Source organism: Eriocheir sinensis, chromosome 44, assembly GCF_024679095.1.
Source record: "Eriocheir sinensis breed Jianghai 21 chromosome 44, ASM2467909v1, whole genome shotgun sequence".
Lineage (NCBI taxonomy): Eukaryota > Metazoa > Arthropoda > Malacostraca > Decapoda > Varunidae > Eriocheir > Eriocheir sinensis.
In genome coordinates, this window is record NC_066552.1 from 3,873,296 (window position 1) to 3,894,605 (window position 21,310).

The window sequence follows — 21,310 nt, forward strand, 5'->3', positions numbered from 1 at the left end:
GGAAGGGGAGGAACGGGAGGAGGAGGAAAAGGGGGGAAGCTGCAGAGTATGGCTTCACACACACACACACACACACACACACACACACACACACGTGATTTTTGGGTCAAAGTCTACCGCTAACACTATTTCAGTATACATCTGTGCACTAGTAACGCTTCTCTCTCTCTCTCTCTGCTAACCTGATATTTATTGCATCACTCAGTAAGGATTATTTTGTGCATTAAGACTCATTATGCAGCACTAAATTCACATAATAATAGTAATAATAATAATAATAATAATAATAATAATAATAATAATAATAATAATAAATGCCAAAACAATAACGTCAGTTACTGATATGACAATAGAACACCAAGGTATTAATTTCCACACACACAAACACACACACAATCAACATCTCCTCCAGTCTCTTCTCTGTACACAATGCGATGTTTTAAAATCCTCATGAACCATTCAGCTGTTTCTGGCAATGGCCCACTTAAGACTCATCCCTTGATTGGGCAATACTGCTATGTGTGTGTGTGTGTGTGTGTGTGTGTGTGTGTGTGTGTGTGTGTGTGTGTGTGTGTGTGTGTGTGTGTGTGTGTGTGTGTGTTATTTTCTTATCCTGCATTGGGCTAAAACATTTCCTGAACACATCATAACAATTAATAGCACTTTTTAATTTTTTTCTTGATTCCTCTTTTTTTTTTCTTTTCGGGAGTAAGGACAAATATGTTGTTTTTCGGCATCTTTTCTTTCTACCTTTACCTGGATTCCCTTTTTTCATTTGGGAAGAACGACATATAAGTTGTTTTTCTGTATCTTTTTCTTTTCCTTGAGCCTCCTTCATTATCGTCAAAATATCACCAACAGCAATCTTCTCGCAATACTTATAGAAACACAAGCGTCACACAACACCTCTCCACACGAAACTGACCTTTCTTTTGGCCTCTATTTTTTTTCTATTGTCAGAGGAGCATCTAGTGGCTCTTGAGCTGCCTTCTTTACCGTAAAATTTAAAAAAAAAAAAAAAATACTCCAAGCAAACCGAACCCAGCACTACAGTAGCAGACGTTTTCCAGTCCATGCCAGGAGAACCACACGCCTTCCAGCAGTGTTCCAGCCTAACACAACAACAGTAGCAGTTTTCCAGTCCATGCTAGGAGAACCACACGCCTTTCCAGCAGTGTTCCAGCCTCCACACGCCTTTCCAGCAGTGTTCCAGCCTAACCCAAAACAACAGTAGCAGACGTTTTCTAGTCCATGCTAGGAGAACCACACGCCTTCCAGCAGTGTTCCAGGCGACACACTCAAACCAAAACCACCAGAAACAAAAGACCCGAATTCTCAGAAGCTCTCACAACCAACATTTCCAAAAGCCGAAGAGGAGATTTAGTCGAATTCGAATCAGTGTTTCTTCATATTCACGGTGCAGGAGCCTTGTCAAACTATCACTAGGCTTATGAAACTATCCAAGGAAATACGGTACCCGCACCTTCTAGGAAAGCCTTATCGAATGTGGGTGGATGTGCGTCCCGGTGTGTTTTCTCTTTTTTTTACATCAGAGGACACGGCTCAAGGGCAATAAAAAGAGTACAAAAAAAAAGCCCGCTACTCGCCGATCCTATAAAAGATAAAAGTAGAGTAGCCAAAAGAGAGATCAATTCCGGCCTACCGTATGCATGATTTCATGAATCTCGCATTAGTCTTAACAGTAGTGTGGCTGATTTGTCTATTGTGACCCGTTTTTCATGGCAGAATTAATTGGTTTAGATGATTTCCTAAATACACCTCTTTTAACGACTATGTATTATGTCTAGTTAAAAGTGACAATCAAACTTCTACCTCCGTCTTAATAGTGGAAGTAGTGTGGCTGATTTGTCTTTTGTGACCCGTTTTTCAAGGCGTGGTAAGTTGGATTTGTTAATTTCCTATACACATCATTTTTTTAAACGTGAAAATCAAACTTCTACCTCCGTCTTAATATTGGAAGCAAAAACCCAAACTAGCCACAAAACTGCAAATGAATACTGATAAGACGTTCCAAAAATATTCAGGATTTCGGTCAATATTATCAAACTCCTCCAAAGACTGTTATTCAGGATTTCGGTCAATATTATCAAACTCCTCCAAAGACTGTTATTCAGGATTTAGGTCAATATTATCAAACTCCTCCAAAGACTGTAACAAGACACCTCTCCACCCGAAATTGACCTCTCTTCTGGCTACTCTTTACTTTTATATTTTATAGGAGCGGCGAGTAGCGGGCTTTTTTTTTTCTTTTTTTTTTTTAGTCCTCTTTTTATTGCCCTTGAGCCGTGTCCTCTGATGTAAGAAAAAAAAAAAAAAGTCCATCTTTCACAAGGCTCTCGCAGGAGTTGTCGGGGTTTCCATGGCTGGTTTCCTGCGCCTGGCGGTAGTCTGACAAGGCTTCCGCGCCGTGAACGGGAAAAACACTCATGACACCCCGACGTAGCTGCCCTCTGGCCTTGAAAAACGTTCGCAACAAAGACCCATAAACGTTCGCTAGTACTGGTGGTTTCCTGAGCTTGGCGGTAGTTTGACAAGGCTTCCGCGGCGTGAACGGAAAAAAAACTCATCACAACCCGACGTAGCTTCTCCCTGGCCTTGAAAAACGTTCGCAACAAGAGCCACAAACGTTTGCTAATGAGGGCTGCTGTTTTCAGCGATAGGTTCAGCACAACACTCCTACCCAGACAAGTTGCACAGGCCATGGTGACATAAGCGGCGTTGGCAAGAGTGTAGGCTACTGCTCTGAGTGTGTGTGTGTGTGTGTGTGTGTGTGTGTGTGTGTGTGTGTGTGTGTGTGTTTCCGTAGTCCTATCTTTGTTTATGATACGCCGGAAGGAAGGAAGGGAGAAAGGAGGACGAGAAAGAAAATAAGAAAGAAAAAAAGAAAAAGAAAGTAAAAAGGAGAAGGAGGAAAGTAGGAAGGAAGCAAGGAATATAAATAGAAGAGGAAAAAATAAAGGAAACGGACACACACACACACACACACACACACACACACACACAAACACACACACGGACACAAACACACACACACGGACACACACAAAACGACAAATCCCCAGGCTCAAAACCCCATAAATTAACATACAAACAAAGCGAAAATCAACAAACAACAAATCAATAACAATAGAAACAAAAGGAAACAAAACCACCCTAAGTAAACAAGGCGTAATGAATGACGCTAAATGAATGAATGACCTAAATGAACAACCTCGGAGAATCACACGAGAGGGAAAACTAAGAGGAGAGGAAAGGAGAGGAAGTAGATGGAAGGAGAGGAAGTAGATATATATTTCGACATTCACCGAGCAGGAAATACGAAGAAGCTCACAACGGCATAAGGAAGAGACCGAACGGAGATAACAGCGCGCAGATAACACTGGTAGATAGCGGAGCGCGCGACAGACGGGATCCCTGTGAGTCGTCGGTGCAAGAAGCTAATATTTCGTAACCTTGGTAAGTTTGTCTTTTTTTCGGTGGTTTTGAGTTTTTTGTGGGCAAGTTTTTGTGGTGATGCAGATTTTGGTGTTTGGTGGTTATGCTGGTTTTGTTATTTAAGGGTGTGAGTTTTGGAAGGTGAGTTTTGTTAGTGTTTTAAGGTAGATCGACGGCAGATGATGAGGTAGATGAAGATGGAGAAGAAGAGGAGGTAGAAAAAAAATTATGAGGAGGAGGAGGAGGAAGTGGAAGAGGAAGCAGAAGTAGAACATGAAGAACAAGCATAAGAAGATGAAGCAGAAGAAGTAGAAGTAGAAGAAGAAGAAGAAGAAGAAGAAGAAGTAGAAAAAAGATGATGAGGAGGAAGAGGAAGAGGAAGCAGAAGTAGAAGAAAAACAAGCAGAAGAAGAAGAAGAAGAAGAAAAAAAAAAGTAGAACAACAATAACAACAACAACAACAACAACAACAACAACAACAACAACAACAACAAGACCTTACTAACGAACATAAAAAAAGCAAGGGTACATATTTTTTTTCAATTTCCCAAAAAAGTACAAAAAATTCAAAACTACCCCATCACTTTATTTACGAAGGTGAAGATTTATGGGTGCTTAACTTAGATTACTTGACACACACACTTATCTCACAGGGGGGATTTACGGGGCATTGTATTTCTTGGGGGGGGAGGGGGGGGTCGAGGGGGGAAGGGGAAAAGGGAGGGGGGGCTCATTTTTGTGTGTGTTTTACTTGATAGTGTTATGATTTTTTTTCGAGGGTTTATCTCTATGAAGACGGAATTAAACTACTTTTGTATGAGAGTGAATTACAACTACTACAATTATGCATTAGTAATAAGTTAGTATTGGTTTATTATAGGCGGGAGGAGGAGGAGGAGGAAGAAGACGAAGAGGAAAAAGAACAAGAACAAGAAGAACTGATGATGTAGAACTCTCTCTCTCTCTCTCTCTCTCTCTCTCTCTCTCTCTCCTAACCTTCCTAAACCAACCCAAACACAACCTTCCCAAACAAAACCTTCCACAACCTCTCCTAACCACCCCGAGCCGAGCCAAGCCGAGGAGCCCCTGCCAGCAAGCCTTCACACAGCGGGGTTCTCCTCCAGAGGGCAGCTGATAAGGCGACCTCGATAAGATAAGGCAGACACAGTGCGGCGGCGGAGGAAATGGTGACGTGATGGAGTTGGGGAGGAGGGGGAAGGGGTGGAGAGGTGGGGTAGGGAGGAGGGGAAATGGAGGGAGAGGTGGGGTAGGGAAGAGGGGGAATGGAGGGAGACGAGGAGTGGGGAGGAGGGGGAAGACGGGGGAAGGGAGGAAGAGGTGGAGTGGGGAGAAGGGGGAATGGAGGGAGACGTGGAGTGGGGAGGAAGGGAGAGGGGGAGAGAAGAGAAAGAGAGGTATTGAAAGGGAGGAATGTAAGAGGAGGGGATTTATAAAGGGGAAGGGGAGGGGAATGGTAACGTATATAAGAGGAGAGGGAGGGGTGGTAAGTAAGAGGAGGGGAGGAATGATGAGAACAGATGGGGAGGAGAAGGGGAGGGGGAGAGAGGAATGGGGAGGTAACTAAGGGGAGAATGTCTAAGGGGAGGAGAGATTTCTAGAGGGGAAGGGGGAGAGAGGGAAGGGGAGGTAACAAAGGGGAGAATGTCTAAGGGGAGGGGAGATTTCTAGAGGGGAAGGGGGAGAGAGGGAAGGGGAGGTAACAAAGGGGAGAATGTCTAAGGGGAGGGGAGATTTCTAGAGGGGAAGGGGGAGAGAGGGAAGGGGAGGTAACAAAGGGGAGAATGTCTAAGGGGAGGGGAGATTTCTAGAGTGGAGGGGGTCGAGAGGGTAGGGGAGGTAACAAAGGGGAGAATGTCTAAGGGGAGGGGAGATTTCTAGAGGGGAAGGGGAGGAATGATAACGTGATAAACGGGGAGCAGGGGAGAAGAGGTGGCAATGGGGAGGGGATAGAACAAAGGGGAGAGAGGGTTGGTTAAAATATGGTTGTTTGGGGATATCTTGGGATGAGGAGGGGTCAAATGTTGTTAAAGAGGAGTTATGTGGGGTTGGAGAGGTTATGTGGGGTTGAGGAGGGGTTATATAATCTTAAAGAGAAGTTATGTGGGATTGGAGAGGTTTTGTGGGGTTGGGAGGGGTTATATGATCTTAAAGAGAAGTTAAGTGGGGTTGGGAGGGGTTATATAATATAAAGAGTTGTTTGGGGATTGGAGGTTTTGGGATGGGAGGGTTATATGATCTTAAAGAGAAGTTAAGTGGGGTTGGGAGGGGTTATATGATCTTAAAGAGAAGTGGGGTTGGGAGGGGTTATATAATCTTAAAGAGAAGTTATGTGGGATTGGAGAGGTTTTGTGGGGTTGGGAGGGGTTATATGATCTTAAAGAGAAGTGGGGTTGGGGAGGGGTTATATAATCTTAAAGAGGAGTTATGTGGGGTTGGGGAGGGGTTATATAATCTTAAAGAGAAGTTAAGTGGGGTTGGGGAGGGGTTATATAATCTTAAAGAGAAGTTAAGTGGGGTTGGGGAGGGGTTATATAATCTTAAAGAGAAGTTATGTGGGGTTGGAGAGGTTCTGTGGGGTTGGGGAGGGGTTGTGTATGACTGGAAGGGATTATGAAGGTGTTTTTTTTTTTTACAGCACAGAAGGCAACTCAAGGGCAACAAAAATAAGATGCAAAAATAAAGAAAAAAAAAGCCCGTTAACTGTTGCTCTCATATAGCGATTAGTACAGTGGCCAAAAGAGAGGAAGACTAAATAATGGTAAACGAAAAGGCATAACAAGAAATCGCAAACCATAACTGTCGCAAACTTTAACTGACTAAAGCTGACTGACTGGCTGGATGGCTGGTTCTATCTATATACCTTTCAGAATCCCTAGAACCATCAATTAAAACTTCAACACCTCTCTGGCCTTTCCTTCCTGCGTGAGGGCCAACTTTAGCCCACCTCAGAGGCCCCAAAATAGACACCCAGGTCCTATTTTCGTGGGTCCATAGAGGCGGCAACCCACAAGCTTTCCATTTACCGATTAAAGAGGAAGAGCAAACAGAGATGGGTTAAGATAGTACACACACACACACACACACACACACACACACACACACACACACACACACACACACACACACACACACACACTGGGTAACTAATTCACACACACACACACACAAACACACATTCAGATTCCACTCTCACTGCCTTTGAATGTGAGGAGAAAGAGAAAAGGGAGACACAAGAGGGAGAGGGAGAGAGAATGAATGAAAGTGAAGAAGGGACAAGGAGAAAGGGAGGAAGGAGGGAAGAACGAGACAGGAAAAAGGGAGAACGAAGGGAGAGAACAAAAGAGGAAAGCGTGGAACAGAACACAAAGAATAATAGATAAAAAAAAAAACTTGAAGCAAAATAAAGATAAAAATATTAAAAAATAAATGGATAAAAAATCATTGGAGGAAAAAAACTTGACAAACACATAAAGGAGAAAACGACCCTTATTAAAGAGAGAGAGAGAGAGAGAGAGAGAGAGAGAGAGAGAGAGAGAGAGAGAGAGAGAGAGAGAGAGAGAGAGAGAGAGAGAGAGAAAAAAAAAACAAATAAAACCTAAAAAAACAAGCAAAAAAAATGAGAGAGAAAGAGAGAACAAAAAGACAATAAAACCAAACAAAACCTAAGAAAACAAGCAGAAAACCTATGAGAGAGAGAGAGAGAGAGAGAGAGAGAGAGAGAGAGAGAGAGAGAGAGAGAGAGAGAGAGAGAGAGAGAGAGAGAGAGAGAGAGAGAGAGAGAAAAGCCAATTAAGAGAGATACAAAGAGATAGGAGAAATAAAAAAGTGAGAAGGCTTAAGCGAACAAAGAAAGAAGAAAAATAATAATAATAATAATAATAATAATAATAATAATAATAATAATAATAATAATAATAATAATAATAATAATAAATAAACAAAAGTGGAAGATAAAAAAAATAAAGGGAGACGTGAAATAAGAAGGGAGGAAGAGGAGGAAGGAAGAGGAGGAAGAAAGAGGAGGAAGGAAGAAGGGAGAGAAAGAAAGGGAGAGCAGGACAAAAGAAGACAAGGACAGTAAAGGAAGAAGAAAAATAAGAGAGAAAGAGAAGAAAAGGAAGGAAAGGAAGAGGAGAAAAAGAAGGAAAGGGAAGGGAGAAAAAGGAGGGAAGTAGAGAAGGAAGGAAAGGGAGAGAAGGGAGGGAAGAGAGGAGGAAGAGAAGGAGGGAAGGAAGAGATAATGAGAAGGAGAAAGGAGAGGAGAGAAAAAGAAGGGAATGGAGGAGAGAGACAGAGAGAGAAAGGAGGAAAAAAAAGAGAAGGGAGAAAGGGAGGGTGGGAGAAATGGGAGAAAAGAAAAGGAGAGAGAAGGGAGAGAAGGAGGAAGAGAGAGAGAGAGAGAGAGAGAGAGAGAGAGAGAGAGAGAGAGAGAGAGAGAGAGAGAGAGAGAGAGAGAGAGAGAGAGAGAGAGAGAGAGAGAGAGAGAGAGAGAGAGAGAAAGGAGAAAAAAGGGAGGGGAAGGAAGGGAGGGTAGGAGAAAGAAAAATCAAGGAAAAAGTGAAGGGAAAGGGAAGGGAGAGAAAGGGAGGGGAAGGAAGGGAGATTTACCAGACTCAGAAAAAAAAATAAACACAGTCTTCATAACAACACACAAAACAGGCAACACTACCAGCAACACAAGGGCAGAGAGAGAGAGAGAGAGAGAAGGAAGGGAGGAAGAAAATGAGGAGAGAAGACAAATGAGAGAAAGAGGAAAGAAGAATGAGAGAATGAGAAGAAAAATGAGAAAAAGAATTAAAGGACGAGAAGGAAAGGGAAGGAAGAAAAAGAAGAAAAACGAAAAAAACAAGAAAATGAGAAAAAAGAAAAATGAGAAGAAAACGAGAAAAGAAGAAAAGCGAGAAAAAGCAGTAAAATGAGAAAAAGAAGAAAAACGAGAAAAAGAAGAAAAAGAATTAAGGAAGAGAAGGAAAGGAAGAAAAAGAAGGAAGGAGGGGAAAGAGTAAAGGGAGAGAAGGGAGGGAACAGTTCTTTTCTTTCTTTCTTTCTCCTCCACGTCACAATTAGCCGACAAGACAACACACAGCGAAGGCGGCAAACCTAATCAATTGAGGGAGAAACATCCATCTGGGAGAGAAAGGAGAAGAAAGGGAAGGAAAGGAAGAGGAGAAAAAGAAGAAAAGGGAGGAAAAGAAGGAGGGAAGTAGGGAAGAGAGGAAAGGAGAGAAGGGAGGAAAGAAAAAATAAAGAAAAGGAAGAAAAGGAGAAAGGACAACACAGGGCAACACTACATCCTTATCCAGGTCCTGTTTAATCCTTCTGAGCAGCCGAACAACAGAACACAAAAAGATCTGAAGGTTTGTGTTGCATTGATTTCCTGGCACAACACAACACACTCAGCAATATAAAGCAATACAAGGCAACACTACATCCTTGTCTGGGTCCTGTTAAATCCCTCTGAGCAGCTGAACAACAGACAAGAACACTGAAGGCTAAGGCTTGTATTTGATTGATTACCAACACACACACACACTCAGCATAACACAACAACACAAGCAAACACACTACATCCTCATCCGGGTCCTGATTCATCCCTCTGAGCAGTCGAATAACACAAAAGCCTTGTCAAACTATCCCTAGGCTCATCAAACTAGCCATGGAAATACTAACACAAATAGAGAAAGATCTGAAGGTTTGTGTGCAATGATTTCCCAACACAACACAACACAGGACTCACCAATACAAAGCAACACAAGGCAACATTGCATCCTTGTCTGGGTCCTGCTTGTCAAAATACCGCTAGGCTCCTCAAACTAGCCATGGAAATACTAACACAACCATCAGGAAAGCCTTACTAAATGTGGGTGTGTAAGTTATGAAATGTTACAGAATATGAGACTAAGAAATTATTAGAACACAACAAGGCAACACTACATCCTCATCCGGGTCCTGATTCATCCCTCTGAGCAGTCGAATAACACAAATTTGTGGCTTTACCGTAGCAAACTAGCCAAATTTGTGGCTTTACCATGTAGCACGACGGCCAAATTTGTGGCTTTACCGTGTAGCAGCGACGGGCCAAATTTGTGGCTTTACCGTAACAGCGACGGCCAAATTTGTGGTTTACCATGTAGCAGCGAAGGCCAAATTTGTGGCTTTACCGTAGCAGCGACGGGCCAAATTATTGCTAGGATATCAAACCCCAAAATAGATGATACATAATCTGATCACAAATGCTTTGATATATATATTATGAAATGGTTTGTGAGGGGTGATTTTTTTCATTTTTTCTCGCTTGAGGACCATTAAGAAACATGATCCCCGTTACAGAATATGAGAAAGATGAATGCACTATATAGAACACAACTGCCTGCACTAACAGAACACAACAGACTGACTGAATCTAAATGTAAAAGACGAACGCACTGCTTAACGTCCCTGCAAACACACACACTCACACACACACAATATATAAGAAGATACATAATCTGATCACAAATGCTTTGATATATATATTAATGAACACAATGGTTTGTGTAAGGGGTAAAAGATTTTCTCATTTTTCGCTTGGAGGGACCATTAAGAAACAGACACACTGCTACCGGATTAAATATAAGAAGATGAAAAGGTGCAACAAACAACTAAGAGCGCAAACTAAAATTAATAGAACGCAACAGACTGACTGAATCTAAATGTAAAAGACGAACGCACTGCTTAACGTCCCTGCAAACACACACACTCACACACACACAATATATAAGAAGACTACAAAAGGTGCGACAAACAACTAAGAGCGCAAACTAAAATTAATAGAACACAACAGACTGTCGAAATCTAAATGTAAAAGATAAACGCACTTCTTGACGTCACTGCAAAAACAGACACACTCACACACACACAATATATAAGAAGACTACAAAAGGTGCAACAGACAACTAAGAAAGCAAACTAAAATTAATAAAACACAACAGACTGTCCAGATCTAAATGTAAAAGATAAACGCACTTCTTGACGTCACTGCAAAAACAGACACACTCACACACACACAGGGATATATAAGAAGACTACAAAAGGTGCAACAGACAACTAAGAAAGCAAACTAAAATTAATAGAACACAACAGACTGTCCTAATATAAATGTAAAAGATAGACGCACTTTTTAACGTCGCTGCAAACTTACACACACAATATATAAGAAGACTACAAGAGGTGCGACTGACAACTAAAGGAGTGAACTAAAGGAAGGGATCAGGGAGGGAGAGAGGGAAGGGCAGCTGGAACAGAGGTAAAGTGGTAAAGGTACAGAGGTAAGCTACAGGTGAAGCCCGATAGCTCTCCTCAACACTACCTCCACCACCACCACTACCGACTCCTCCTCCTCCTCCTCCTCCTCCTCCTCCTCCTCCTCCTGCAGTGCCGTCCCCATCTGGCTTCCCTGGCTTCCTACTTAAACGTTGCCGCCACTGAGTCGTCTCTTTTGATCACTGTCTGTCGCACTTCACACTTTTGAGCTCGGGAAATATGAGGAAAAAGAATAACATTAGGCTAAAACATCACCTCTAATAAGGAAAATACTTCTTCTCATTTCTCTCCTTTTCCTCCAGCTCTTTCCTCCTTTTCCTCCATCTCATCCTTCCTTCTCTATTCCCTCCTTTTCCTCCAGCTCCTCCCTTTTTTTCCTCCATCTCATCCTTCCTTCTCTATTCCCTCCTTTTCCTCCAGCTCTTCCCTCCTTCTCACTTCCCTCCTGAACTTCAACGGAATGGAAATAAACTTAGACTAGATCATATGTCCCTTTTCTTCCTTTAATAATATCCACATCCGCAAACTTAACTCCTTGACTGTGGATTTCCTACCAGACGACATCACCAAGCAACAGGAATGGAACAAAGAGTGGCTGCTACAATCCAATGAAGAAAAATGTAATGTCATGCACCTTGGGAGGGGATATCCACAACACCCACCCACACAACACTCACACCACTATCCACCACGGAGCAAGAGAAGACCTGGGAAGGTATGTTACCAGGCTACCAGTGAAGCCCCATCCAACACACACACACCAATACCACATCCACCACTCCACCCACCCAGTAGAGCAGAGAAAGGGAGTATATGTTACCAGGTACCACAGTAGTGAAGGCACCATGCCAATCGCAGCAGCGGGGTCGGTCAAATATCCACATCAGTTTTTTTTTATCACCCAGAGAGATATCACATCCACCCACCACTTGTAACATGGACACTTCACTAATATCAACCACCGGCCCATTGCTCATCAATATTCAGTGAAGGCAAACGGAAAACTCATTTTTCTTCTCATTCTCTCATTCTTCTTTCCTCTTTCTCTCATTTGTCTTCTCTCCTCGTTTTCTTTCTCCATTCTCTCTCTCTCTCTCTCTCTGCCCTTGTGTTACCTGTGTTGCCGGTGTTGTAATGAAGACTGTGTTTATTAATTTTTCTGAGTCTGGTTAATTTCCCTTCTTTCCCCTCCCTTTCTCTCCCTTTCCATTCACTTTTTCCTTCATTTTTCTCTCTCCTACCCTCCCTTCCTTCCCCTCCCTTTTTTTTCTCCTTTCGCTCTCTCTCTCTCTGCTTTCCTCTTTCTTTACCATTGTCAAAGCAGCCAATTTCCAATGTTATTATTCTTGAAACTATTGCGTCTTGTCATGGTAAAGGGTCCACAGTGTTCCAGATAACTGTGTGTGGGTCTGGTTGTGTTTCATGATAACCTTAGCAAGCACTCGACTCCTTTATATTTTATTTTATTTTATTTTATTTCTTACATCAGAGGACACGGCTCAACTACAACAAAGAGAGTGCAAAAAAAAAGCCCCCTACTCGCCGCTCCTATAAAAGATAGAAGTAAAGAGTAGCCAAAAGAGAGGTCAATTTTGGGTGGAATGGATGAATGGCAGAAGGATTTTTTAACATCACAGACCGTCCTTTTCTTCTGTGGAGCGTCTCCCCAACAAAGCAAATAACTTGTTGTCGTGGGTATATTTCTGATGTAACTTTGGGACAGACAGACACATTCCCATTCAAGTATACAAAGCCACTTCTCACTACAACCATAAATCAATCACTCTTTTCAAGATACCATGCTAAAAAACAGGCATAACGCTGATAAAAAGAAGCCATTTTATCACTATATCATATGTCTGCAATCCCCAGTAGGAAGTATTGTCCAGTGCTGAAAATATACATGACTGGAGTGACTACTGATAAGATGTCGCTCAAAATCAACTTCCAGCAATCAGTGATAACCTCCGATTCATGACAGTCATTAGTGCCAATCTGCTGGACTTCCTGTCTGTATGAACCTGTAATCACCAGCAACACCAGACCAGTTCAGCGGTGCCAGTTTGCCGTTACCGAGCACTGTATTATCCAGTTACTGACCCATAAAGAAAGCACTGAAGACTCACTTCTTCACTAAATCCTACGACTTCACAAATATGAGGATTGAGGACAACTTTAAGTGCTAATATTACTGCTATAATGTTAGCGGCCCTGTGGAGCGCTGCTACGGCGGCGGACCGGGGCCTGAAACCTCATCAACGGTAAACGGTAAACTATGTAAATAAAGACCATCAGGAATTAAATTTTGTAGCAATAACTATAAATAAATATGGTTGTCTGCGTAGGGGTGACAGTTTGTGGTTATAAATCGCATAAATCGTCAAACACAATCTCCTGAGTGCGACAATCTGGCAGCACTGGACCAGTTAGCATCGACTGCACTAACACAACTTGACGGTTCCCTGGATGGCCAACATTTGTTTATAAAAATCTTGAGTAACATGATGATGTAGAGAGCAGAGCGGGGCATGAAACCTCATCAACATAGAACACTGAAGTATTTGGAGGAAGTGTGAGTAAGGGAACTGTTAATAAATTCCACAGATTCACAAATACCAAAATGTGGCTCTCAAATAAATGTGTGTGAACAAAGTCAAACTGATGCTCAGAGTGACGTCACAATGGGCGGGCGAGGCTTTTCAATAGACACTTGCATGACTCTACCTGTTGAGAGTTACTTATACAAAGCTCGATATTCACTTCCAAAAATTAAGCGTGACAGGATAAATACCGGTTTATTTTTCACTTTAGTAGATTTGGCAAAAAAAAATATACCTAAGGAAATTTAATTAACTAGATATATATGGAGTAAATTGTGCAAAATACCAAACAAGCACATATCAATTGATAACGTACAAGGAGTTTTCTGGTAGTGATAATCAAGACAGTTTCAATGACTCACACAAGCACTTCAGGAGCTGATAAAACCGACCTCAGCCAAGAGAACACACTGCTTCCAACACCAACCCACCCACACACCCACACCCACACCCACACACACACACACTGCCCCCTGAGATAGCAACAACATTACGAGAGATCACATTCAGAACACGAGAGAAAACCTCTTTAACACAAGGATCAAATAAGTGGTCTACCTGGAAGTGAAATCTATAGCCTTTGTATCAGTACCTTAAAAATCTATATGACAGCTTCGACTGATACATACAGAGATGAGGTACCCTTAGGAGTAGTTATCTTCTTAACTCCTTGCCTGCAGATTTCCTACAAGAAGACATCACCAAGCTACAGGAATGGAACAAAAAGTGGCTGCTATAATTCAATGAAGAAAAACGTAAAGTCCTTGGTAGGGGATATCCAGCACACCAATACCACATGGGAAACAATCCAGTATCCACCACAGAGCCAGAGAAAGACCTGGGAGTATATGTTACCAGGTTACCAGTGAAGGCCAAACCCGTGCCAAGCGCAGCGGACGGGTTAAGTCAGTCTTGTCAAATGCTTCCATCCCTCACATCAACTATTTCCAAAGGCCACAATGGAGATAAGTCAGGTTCTAATGAGTGTTCTTTTAGGTTCATGGTGCAGAAGATGGGTCAAACTACCACCAGGGTCATTAAACTACTACTGGAAAAGCCTGTCAAATATGTGTGTGCTTGGACGCCGAAATGTTTTAAGAACATCGCCGCTTGTGTCAATACCTTTTAAAATTGATACTAATGAGAACTTTGAGAGAATTAAATAGAGAATAATGAGGTGGATTTAGGAGTACTTAGCTTCTTAACGTCTTGACAAACACTAAGGAAACACAAAACTAATCTATGCAAAACAAATCTAAGGAAATACTTGATAAATTTAAATAAAACACATGACAGAAATTTAACTTAATCCTATAAACACCTGAATGAGTAGCAACAAATAGGTAAGCGCACACACACACACACACACACACACACACACACACACACACACACACACACACAGAACAAACACCCTAAGAGGAAAGTGAAAGTACAGCAGCTACACCACACACACCTATGCCCAGCCAGACACCTAGCAGCTCCCCCCTCCCTCCCCCCCTGCCCCCCCTAGGCCCTTATACCCCCCCACCCCACCCCTCAGGACATAGGCATAAAACACATCAGTGATCCACAAATAAATAAAAATGAAAAAATAATGAAAAAAATGACAGATGGTAAACCTTAAAAACATTCATTGTATCTTTCATGGGTTTAAGTTGATGCACCCTTGATATATATGATAATTACACAAGAAATCTTATTTGTTGATGGTTATTGGTGTGGAAATATTGAAAGTGGGTGAAAAAGGAGAGAAAAGAAGAAGTAGGAAGGGAGGTGAAATATATCAAACTGTCACTAAATATTATCACAAACAACAACCCGTATGCAATGATCATAAGAGAAACTTTCCTAAATGATGGTAATTAACACAGAAATCTTGATAAAGGTGGAACAACAAGAGAAATAAAGGGATTAGGAGAGGAAAGTGAAAAATAAAAAACTTGTCACTAATTTGCAATCCTGAACTCAATATACAGACGATAATTATCAAAGAAACTTTCCTAAATGATGCTAACGAATGTCAGTCTTGAAATAAAGCAAATAAAATGAAATACAAGGATAAGGAAGGAAGGAGAATGGGTGAGTTATTAAACATCTCTGAATTCAACCAAAACACACTATAATCATCCAAGAAACCTTCCTAAATTATGTAAATGATTGCGATTCACATGGGGATATTGAAACAGATCGAAAAAAAGGGAGAAATATAATAATCAGGAAGGAGAAAGGGTAAAAATCATTAGCTAACCTCTGAAGTCAACCTTTACACAATAATAATCAGAAAAAACTTCCAACACGATACTACTTCACGTGAATATCACAAAACCCAGCGTGAAAAAGGTCGAAAAACAAGAACCAGGAGAAAGGGTGAAAACAACCACCCTCTCCCTGACAACGACCCTACAACCTTGACTTTCAAGACACAATTTTTACCTGTTAATGCATTTCTACCTTAATCACACTGCTACAGAAAGATGGAGTAAAGGTTAATGATACTTTTGACCCCCAGGTGACTTCCCAAAGGTGTCTTAGAGCTACGCTAGAAAGTAAAAATAAAAAACAATTCCAGGTACACTTCAAGCCCTTCCCCCTGTCACCCATCCTTAGCATACGATTTTCACCTGTTAACGATTTTCTACCTTAATTACACCACTACAGGAAGAAAAAGTAAAGATTAATGATACTTTTGATCCCCAGGTGAGGTCCTAAAGGTGTCTTAATCCTACGCTAGAAAGTAAAAATAAAAAATAATTACAGGTACACTTCAAGCCCTTCCCCCTGTCACCCACCCTTAGCATACGATTTTCACCTGTTAACGATTTTCTACCTTAATTACACCACTACAGGAAGATAAAGTAAAGATTAATGATACTTTTGATCCCCACGTGAGCTCCCAAAGATGTCTTAATCCTACGCTAGAAAGTAAAAATAAAAAATAATACCAGGTACACTTCAAGCCCTTCCCCCTGTCACTCCTCTTTACCATACGATTTTCACCTGTTATCTTGTTCTCATCTTAATTACACTACTACAGGAAGATGAAGTAAAGATTAATGGTACTTTTGATCCCCAGGTGAGGTCCCAAAGGTGTCTTAATCCTACGCTAGAAAGTAAAAATAAAAAACATTCCCAGGTACACTTCAGCCCCTTCCAATATCATCCCTCCTTACCCGGGCTTCAGCAGGTATTTGGCAGGTAATTTCACGTGAGGGGCGTCGTGTGAAGGTTCATTTGTAAATCCATTGGCGGCTCAGGTTCCACAGGCCATCGGGGGGGAGAAATCCAAGGAAAAACGTGGAAAAAAGTCACTCTCGTCCAGCCCGCAACACAAATATGGCCACTGTGATAAGGGAAGGGTGAACTTGGTCTTGGCCCCCCGCAGCCCCCCAGACCCTGCCAGACCCTTATTTATGGCTCCAGAAAGGCCTATATATTTTTATTTTCAAGTTTTAATGAAGAAAATTGACTAGGAAAGGTTATTTGTGGGGTTTTGTATGCCATAATGTGAGTTCTGGCAGCCCACGGCACCTCCACAGCCCCCACAGACCCTGCCAGACCCTTATTTATGGCTCCAGAAAGGCCTATATATTATCTGCATCCTATTTTATGCAAGGAAAGTTAGTATTGAAGGTTTATAAGGGATTTTTGTATGCCTAAATGTGAGTTCTGGCAGTTCACGGCACCTCCACAGCTCCCCAGACCCTGCCAGACCCTTATTTATGGGTCCAAAAAGGCCAATATTTTCATTTTACGTTTTACTGAAGAAAATTGACTAGGAAAGGTTATTTGAGGGGTTTTGCATGCCATAATATGAACTCTGGCAGTCCACGGCACCCACACAGCCCCCAACCCCTGGCAGACCCTTATTTATAACATAGAAATGGTCTATATATTTTTATTTTCAAGTTTAAGGCAAGAGATATTATTAGTAATGGTTTTGGAAGGATTTCTGGTATGCCATTATCGAACTTTGGCACCCTACAACCCCTGTCTGCCCTTTTGTACCCCTGCCAGACCCTTATTTATGGCGCAGAAATGGTCTCTATATTTTTATTTTCACGTTTTATACAAGAAATTTTACTATAGAGAGTTTTCTGGGGCCATTTTTGTATGCATTGATAAGACCACTGCGTCATCAGAATCACCCTAAAATCACTGTCTTGCGCCATTAAAACCTTCATTTATGACTCTGAAAATGCCTTTATTATTACACTATTAACGTTTTATGGGAGATAGTTAACATTTAAGGATTTGGGGGACATTTTTGTATGCTTTGATAAGAACACTATATAGCTGCGTCATCAAAATCAACCTTATCACTGTCTTGCGTTACTAAACCTCCATTAATTACTCAGAAAATGCCTCTATTATTTCCCTATTCACGACTGTAGACCTTAAACTTGTCCCTTAAACGTAAATAAATAAATAACTACTAATACTATAACGAGTACGACAATTGATTAAACTCCAAAAAAACATCAATGGAGTCAATAATTACAGAAAACCGAGCACACTGTATAATTATCCTTCACAACAGTTCTCTCAAGCCTATAATTTTACCCAATGAGGAAAAAAGAAAGCTGATTAGGAGTTATTGTATGTGTATTGGGTGTAGTGAATCGCGTTTAGCTAGAGCGTTTGAAAAGAAAATGTCCTCCAAGGCGCCAGTGGAGGTGTGACCATGCTATTTTTGGTGTCCGGCAGGGGAGGGACATTTTTATTTTTAGGAGACAGTTAAAAGTCCCATATATACATCTTTTAATCTCGAGAACAAAGGATATATGACGTTTTAGATCATTTTTATATTTAGGAGAGAGTTAAAAGTCCCATATATACGTATTTGAGCATCGAAAATAGATAATATATGACGTTTTCTGGTGTAACTGGGAGGGGAGGGTAATTTTAATAAAGCCAAAAGTCCTACATATACGTCTTTTAACATCGAGGACAGAGCATTCATGGTGTTTGAGATCATTATTATAGGTTTTAATAATGATATCATATTATTTCAGTGGATCAGTGGCTTGCAAATATGTTCTTTAGCTCACAAAACGTTGAGGGACAAAAGTAGTGAAAAGAATCAACGTCAAAGATACAAATAATAACAAAGATGGACAAAGATACTACTGGATAAATATGACAACACCTGACTATAGAGAGGCTGAGAGAGAGAGAGAGAGAGAGAGAGAGAGAGAGAGAGAGAGAGAGAGAAGCATGAAATGTCAAATGCGAGGACTGGATAAAATAGAAGTTTGTTAAAGGAAATACTTGGGCCATGATTCAGCACCTTCGTATCCTGTCTACGTTATCTCCATTTCCTTCCTCTGTTTGTTTTTAAGGCTTGACGTTGCTCTAGTATAATGATCTTTGTTGTGTGATGATTACTTTTTTTTTTTACGGCAAAGCAGGGTTGGCAAAAAACAATGTTTAAAAAAAAATTATTTTTTTTAAAACCTTTTTTTTTTTTTGGTTTAAACCACTTTTTTTTTTTTTTTTTTTTTTTGCTTTTCAGTATGTTTATTCCAGTAATTCTATCCGTATATACATATATGAGTTTGAAAAGGAATTATAGATAGATTTAGAGATGGATTTAGCAAAATATTCATTTGATCTTCATACAATCTGTAAAAGAGGCAAAATGCAGCTTCTCTAACATGCTTTTTAATTGCAATGTTAAAGAGTAGTAAAACATGAATGACCTCTTCTAATTTTCCAGTTGAATGCTACAAAAACAGCTGTATGAAGGAGAGAGAGAGAGAGAGAGAGAGAGAGAGATATATATATATATATATATATATATATATATATATATAGTGATATATATATATATATATATATATATATATATATATATATATATATATATATATATATATATATATATATATATATATATATATATATATATATATATATATATATATATATACTAAACAGCAGATAAATTGTTTAAAAAAAATCCTTTCCAACCATGCATACAGAAAAGTACTGGTAGCTAAATTAGTGTAAATTCAAATGTAGTACAATACTTATTCAAACTTATTGTTTTCTGAAACTTACTGAGCAAATGTATATAACATACTGTACTGCACTAAGCCACAAATGGTTTAAACCAATAAAAAAAAACTGTGGTTTAAACCAACTAATAAAACCAATTTTTTTTTCTTTTGTGTGTATCTTTGTTAGTTTCATCAGTATTGTGGTTTTAACTATATGTAAGATTTTAATTATGTACAGCAGGGTTGGCGGTTTAAACCAGGGGTGTCAAACTCAAAACCCTTGGGCGGGCCATTTATGACTGTCCCGCGGGCCATGAGTTTGACATCCCTGGTTTAAACAAAAAAAACATCAATAAAACCAGTGTTTTTTGTGAATCTTTTAGTTTTATATATATATATATATATATATATATATATATATATATATATATATATATATATATATATATATATATATATATATATATCTATATATATATATATATATATATATATATATATATATATCTATATATATATATATATATATATATATATACATATATATATATATATATATATATATATATATATATATATATATATATATATATATATATATATCTATATATATATATATATATATATATATATATATATATATATATATATATATATATATATATATATATATATATATATATATATATATATATATATATATATATATAATGTACCAAAATTATGTTTTCAGTTACTCTTGAGTTACAGCATTTGACTGGAGATTTGAGTTTACCAACTGACGTTTTCATCCTGGTGTTAGTAAAATGACTGTGCATAATAAAAATAATAAAACCACATATAATTAAAACCACAATACCTGATGAAACTAAAAAAAGATTCACAAAAAACACTGGTTTTATTGATGTTTTTTTTGGTTTAAACCAGGGGTGTCAAACTCATGGCGCGCGGGAGTCATAAATGGCCCGCCCAAGGGTTTTGAGTTTGACACCCCTGGTTTAAACCGCCAACCCTGCTGTACATAATTAAAATCTTACATATAGTTAAAACCACAATACTGATGAAACTAATAAAGATACACACTAAAGAAAAAAAATGGTTTTATTAGTTGTTTTAAACCACTTTTTTTTTATTGGTTTAAACCATGGTTTAAACCGCCAACCCTGCGGCAAAGGAAACAGCCGAAAGGAAGGAAAAAAGGGGGAAAAAAAGTCCACCAGTCACTGCTCCCATGAAAAAGAGTTAAGGGGAGTGGCTGAGAAAAAGGTCAATTCCGAAAGAGAGGTAATTTTCAAGAGAGGTCAGTTTCAAAAGAGAGGTCAATTTCAAGAGAGGTCAATTTAATTCAAGAGAGGTCAATTTCGAGAGGTCAGTTTCAAAAGAGATCAATTTTGAGAGAGGTAAATTTTGAGGTCAATTTCGAGAGAGTTCAGTTTCAAAAGAGGTCAATTTCGAGAGGTCAGTTTCAAAAGAGATCAATTTCGAGAGGTCAGTTTCAAAAGAGGTCAATTTCGAGGGAGGTCAGTTTCGAAAGAGAGGAGATCAATTTCGAGAGGGGTCAGTTTCGAAAGAGAGGAGATCAATTTTGAGAGGTCAATTTTGGGAGGAGAGTGTTCGAATTGCTGTAAAATTTCAATATGTAGTTCGATTATACCAATTTATTCTATCAGTATCTTGGTAACTATGCATTTTCTGAGTATTAGGTCCTCATTAAGCTGTGAGATATTAGTGTACAGAAGAAGAGTCAAACTACCCCTGGAAATCACCCCAAACTCTTATGAAAGCCTTGTCAAATAGGTGTGCTTGGGTTCATGGTACAGAAGGGTTAAACTACCACCAGGGCCATAAAACTACCCTTGGAAATGCCCCCAAACTCCTATGAAAGCCTTGTCAACTGTGTGTGTTTGAGTTCATGGTACAGAAGAAGGG

The 21,310-nt window shown here is 39.8% G+C and overlaps 1 protein-coding gene across 5 annotated transcripts in view; it reads right to left on the minus strand.

Annotated features, from left to right (window-relative positions):
• The window catches only part of LOC126980296 (basic proline-rich protein-like), a 71,472-nt gene extending 54,732 nt beyond the window's left edge, over positions 1–16,740 (minus strand). For 4 of the 5 annotated variants that reach the window (XM_050830018.1, XM_050830021.1, XM_050830017.1 and 1 more), the window contains exon 1: positions 16,553–16,740. The gene's annotated coding sequence lies outside the window, so the exon portion shown is untranslated. The remainder of the gene's footprint in view (positions 1–16,552) is intronic. The other variant, XM_050830019.1, reaches the window with a different exon arrangement.
• Between the last annotated feature and the right edge of the window lie 4,570 nt (positions 16,741–21,310).